This window comes from Coenobita brevimanus, chromosome 116 (assembly GCF_032717465.1).
Source record: "Coenobita brevimanus isolate Jiangsu-jjx chromosome 116, ASM3271746v2, whole genome shotgun sequence".
In the NCBI taxonomy this organism is placed as follows: Eukaryota; Metazoa; Arthropoda; class Malacostraca; order Decapoda; family Coenobitidae; genus Coenobita; species Coenobita brevimanus.
In genome coordinates this window covers 25,673,545-25,679,544 of record NC_137069.1, presented here as the reverse complement: position 1 = coordinate 25,679,544, position 6,000 = coordinate 25,673,545, and positions in this window count along the sequence as shown.

The following is a 6,000-nucleotide window of genomic DNA, read 5'->3' as shown; positions in this document are numbered from 1 at the left end:
AGTATAGGCGAACTTTTGTGTCCCCTCTTGTATCCAGACTTCACTCCTTATTCTCATCAGATAAGGAGGCTTCCGAACACCTCTTCTTGAGCTCTTTCGTTTCCCAACTACTCATTAATAGCCCCTAGTTTGCTTCTTATTTATTTTCAGTTTCGACATAGATTGCATGAACAACACACGAATCGAGTAACGGAGCAGAATCAGAATTAAATCAGTAAGGGATGAATAACACACAAGAATATAGTAACGGAGCAGAAACAGAAATAAACCGGTAAGGAGGGGGTGTTAAGTAAGCTTCCTAACCGTACTAGAATACCGTCCTTCGTGTCCTTCTCAGAGGCTGCCTAATTTGTAACGACTTAGTCACGGTGACAGTTTTATGTGGCACACTAATTAGGGAGAGAGAGCGTGTGGTGTGTGTGTGCGTGGGAAGGGTGTGTGTGTGTGTGTGTGTGTGTGTGTGTGTGTGTGTCATTGTTGTTAAAAACCAAGCACAAGGAGTATTAAGTAATCTTTCTGGACATGTATCACTCTCTAACCTGACTGTGGCTCTCTGCTTTCCATCCATCCATCCATCCCCGTCCATCCATCCACCCACCCACCCACCCATCCATGCATCCATCCATACCTCAAGAATCAGAACCCTCCCCATAAGACATCGAACCCTGTGGTATACTTTATCTAATTTTTCTCCCTCCAGACGATTTTATTCAGCTTACAAAGGACTCTTGAAAGTGGAGGGATTAGGTGCAGCTTTAATATAGTCTTTAAAGTTTGATAGGAACTTACGAAACTCAAGAAAATCGTCTGATAGGATCAAGAATATATTATACTCTGTTATACCCTTATCTGAGAAATATACCTGACAAATATGCCTGACAGATATAAACGACAAATATACCGTGTTATACCCTTACCTAGCAAAGATCCCCAGCACCTTTCAGTTCAGGTGATGGCCAGCTGTAGTAATAAAGGAGCGCTAGTTTATCTATACTCCTTTTACTTGTCCTAAAATTGTCATCTCTCTATGCTGAATGCTGGATTGTAACAGGAGATTAATACTAGAACATGGTGTTAGTCAGGAAGAAGTGCTGTGTAAAGGATGAAATGCCGTATCTTGGTCTTTTTCTGCCACTGACCTATGTGAATAAGCTACAAAAGAACACAAATCTGGGCCAAGTTAGAATCGAAAATGTATAGTAACGAAGGAGACTCATTCCCACCCCATAACTACGGCTCATCAAATTTCCTGAACCCGATTTTGTATTCTGACTAGTAAGCATGAGACTCATTCCTACCTCATAGAAAAGATCCATTTAATTTTCTACAACACAATATTGTATTCAAAGTAGAGGGTTGATCTGACTAGCAACAAGGAGACTCATTCCTAACTCATAATTAAAGCTCAGTGGTCCAGTCCTGTCAGGTGAAAACAAGTCGACTGTAGAAAGGACGTCATCTGGATTCTAGCGATTAATTCTGAGGGGGGGAGGGGGGAGCCAGTGGTCTATTGGTTACAATATTGAACTCGCAACTGGAAGAACCCTACGTCGATTCCCGGCCCGGTCAGACTCTAAAACAAAGTTCGTTTCCCTCTTCGTCCTTAGTCCCCCAGCAGGCCAATTAGGGACATGGCAGTAACATCGACTATTCAGGGTGTTGAAGCAGATCGGGGGTTTGCAAAGATAACTGTCTGTTTTAATGATCCACAGGTACTTAACAGGCATTACTCTACGTCTTTGCCTCAAACTGGTATCCCTCCACCACCCACATCTCTCTCTCTCTCTCTCTCTCTCTCTCTCTGTAATATCCACAAGTTGTTCCATATTGCACGGTAAGCCTTCTCACTTTTTTCCTGCCGGCCTCGGTTGTCAATTCATTTGAGAGGAGGGGATACGTTGATTTTTCTTTCTCTAGTCCTTACTCTGACAGAACTGAGAGAGAGAGAGAGAGAGAGAGAGAGAGAGAGAGAGAGAGAGAGAGCAGGGAATGGCAAGATGTGGATGAAATGAGTAAATTGAATAATAACATGGCACAAGACAGAGCTCAGTATGATGTGCAGTGCTTTGGGGCCGCGTTGGGAAGCAGGATTGATGTTGATGATGATGTTGGTGATGATGATGATGATGATGGTGGTGGTGGTGGAACTAGAGAGGGAGGAAATCAGTCAATGGTTTGGGGTCAAGTTGGGAAGCATGATTGATGATGATTATGATGATGATGATGATGATGATGGTGGAACTAGAGACAGAGAGGAAAAAAGAGTAATTGCTTTGGGGCTAAGTTGGGAAGATGGGATGATGATGATGATGATGATGATGATGATGATGATGATGATGGTGAAGGGAACGAAAAAAAAAATCAGTCTTATTAAATGCCATTAAAAATTACAGGTATGTTCATGCTACATATCATAAGGCTTCAAACTAATGTGTTTAATTCATCTTACTCTATCACTATCATCATCATCTGTACGATAATCATCACACTCATCATCATAGTGTGTGTATAATGCTGTAGAGGGGCGCCTTCACGTGGTGGCACCGATATAACCAGGCGGCTCCGCTGCCAGGTTATACAAACGTCCCTCAACTCTTTCCCTACCCCACGAAGGGAGCAACAGCTACTACTACTACTACTGCTACTATTAGTACTACTACTATTGCTGCTGCTACAGTACGCGTAAAATTCTGTGAACCCGATTTATTGGGTAGGAACGAGTCTCCTTGGTTGCTACTCAAATCAATCCTCCAGTCTAACTACACCTGACCATCAAGTGAGCTGATAGGGGTTGGGGATTTATTGTCAGGTTAGAATGAACAGTCCATAGCGAAGTGACCCACCCTTACAAGCTGTGTACGCTTGAGTGTATGTGTGAGTGTATGAAGTGTGTTGTTGTTGTTGTTGTAGCCCCAGGTTCATCCGAAATGTGAACTCAGTAGACTGCTGGCTTAGGTTCCCCTTCACTTCAGTCCATCATCTTCCTTTCGGGGGATAGGGAAGTAGAGGGAGGCTTGTATAACCAGGCAGTGAATCCGCTCTGTTATATCGGTGCCACCACGTGAAGGCGTCCCTCTCCAGTACCAGGGTTGAGAGGAAGAAGTGGGTGTGGACGTAATATTTTGGGGTGCCATCATCATCATCATTATCATCATTATCATCATCATCATCACCTATTAATCAGTCAGTCAGTCAATCAATCACTCACCACCATCATCATCATCATCATCATCATACAACCATCCCTACATCAGCACCACCACCATCATCACCATCCATCATTCCAACCACTCCTACATCATCATCAACCTCCTCCTCCTCCTCAGCATCATCATCATCATCATCATAATCATCATCATAATCATCATCATCATCATCATCATCATCATCATCATCATCATCATTTTACCCCAAGTGTCCACATCGTGCAAAATGTGGAGAGGAACCCAAGCGAAAAAAAAAAAAAAAAAAACATGAATAAAAATGACTTTCTTTTTACCATCGGAAAATTAACAGCACCTTCCTTCAAAAGCGTCCATCTCAAAAAAAAAAAAAAAAAAAAAAAAAAAAAAAGGAAAGAAAGAAAGAAAGAAAAAGAAAAAGCTGACTGAACGAGAGAAGAAATGGTTAAGGAGTTAGAGGGGGAGTCTTTTGGATACCTCATCTTCAACATCATCATCATCATCATCATCATCGTCTTCGTCGCCATTAGTATCATCACAGTCAGTATCATCATCACCACCACCACCACCACCACCACCACCACCACCACCATGCCATCCCACGTTCCCACATCATGCAAAGTGTGGGCAATATCCAGAGCCCCAAAATAATATTAGTCAAGTCTTTTTACCAGACTATAGAAAGAAAAATGTCCCCTTCCTTCAAGAATGCGCGTCTAAGAAAGAAACTGTCTGGGAAGAAATGAGAAAGAAGATCAAGGAGTTAATGGGAAGGGGGTTTGGGGGGTGCATTATCATTATTATTATTATTATTATTGTAATATTATTATTATTATTATTATTATTATTATTATTTTATTATTGTTATTATTATTATTATTATTATTATTATTATTATTGACGAATGAAGAAGTGAAGGAACGCTGTGGGGTGGATGTGGATGTGGTTGAGAAGATTAAGAGAAATACACTGAGGTGGTTTGGACATGTGAAGAGAATGGAGAATGAAAGACTGACTAAGAGAGTGTATGTAGGTGAGGTGGAGGGAGGGAGAGGGAGAGGTAGACCGAGGATGAGGTGGAGGGATGGAGTTGAGAGGTATATGAGGGAGGGGGGGGTGAGTTGGGGGGAGGGTAGTCAAATGGTGGGTGACAGAGCGACTTGGAGGCGTTTTGTCTGCGGCCACCCTTTGCGGGATTAGGGCGTCGGGCTATAGATAGATAGATAGATAGATTATTATTATTATTATTATCATGATTGCTACTATCATTATCATTATCATCATCATCATCATTAACTATTATCATCATTCCATCCCAGGTCATCATTAGCATCATCACCATCACAGTCATCATCCTCAGTCATCATCATCATTTAACCCAAGTTCCCACATCACAAAAAAAAAAAAAAAAATCATTTCCAAGAATTTTCAGTAGATCACATAGAAAAAGAACACACATCTTCACTCAAAAGCATAAAAAAAAATACAAAATAGTCCCTCAGAAAAGACCCTCCCCAAAAGACCTCCCAGAAAAACATCCTCAAAAAGACCCATCAAAAAGACCCTCCCAAAAAGACCTCCCCAATAAAGACCCCCAAAGAGACCCCTAAAAAAAAGACCCCTAAAAAAAGACCCCCAAAGAGATCCCCCCAAAAGGACCCCAAAAGGCATCCCAAAGGACCCCCAAAAGGACCCCAAAAAGACCCAAAAAAACAAAAAAGACCCCCCAAAAAGACCCTCAAAAGACCCCGCGAAAAATACTAGGAAAAAAGACCCCCCCTCAAAAGGAATGAGTAAGAGGGTTAAGGAGCTACAGTGGAGGGAGTTCCTTGGTTGGGTCTTGAGCGGCTGCTTCAAGGAATTTGGGAATTATGCTAAGTTCATCCGGGCCGGCAAGGCGTTCATTGCGAATGGGGGAGGGGGAAGAGAAAGGGGGGATGATGGAGTGGGGACAAGGGGGGATTATGGGGGGGAGAATGGGGCTGGAGGATGTAGTAGGTGAAGGGAAGGGGGGATGATTTGAGGAAATAGGGATGGGGTGAAGGGGAGAAGGGGAATAGGGAAGGAATGAGGATGGGGAGATTGGGGTATGAGAGAGGATTAGGGGTGATGATGTGGGGGAGAATGGAAGCAGAAGATGGGGTAGGGGGGAGATGAGAGTGAAGGTGGGGATGAGGGACTATGATGTGAAGTGAGAGGTAGAAAGAGCGGTGATGACACTAGGAAGGTGGGGAGGGATGGCAAATAGTGGAGAGGGGAAAGGGGGGGAGGAAGTAGGACAGGAAGTGGGGAAAAATAGTGAGACGAAAGAAAAATCCGAGGAAAGGGGAACTGGGGGCAGGGAGAATGAGGGATGATGGCAATGTTGGTGGGGAAGGGTGTGTCTGAGTGGTGTGTGTGTGTGTGTGTGTGTGTGTGTGTGTGTGTGTGTGTGTGTTGCATCATCTTTGTTTTGCTGGCTAGATATCTGTGTCTCTGTGTTGCTTAGTGTGTTTCTGAGTGAGGGAGTGTGTTGCATAGTCTGTGTGTTGGTTAGTGGAGGGTGTCAGTGTGAGATCTGATGTGTTACAGTGTTATGAGTTTTGATGGTGTCTGTATGTGTTGAAGTGATGGCTTGTGCTACTTAATGGTGTGTGTGTGTTTGTATGTGTGTGTGTGTGTGTGTGTGTGTGTGTGTGTGGATGTGGGTGTGTGTGTGGGTGGGTGGGTGTGTTGGGAGAGTATTGCATCACCTGCGTTGCATTACGATCCATAAGAATGTAGTTCTTTTGCAATATCTAAGAATCATTTCAGTGAGCGTGTTGCAGCATGTATTAGA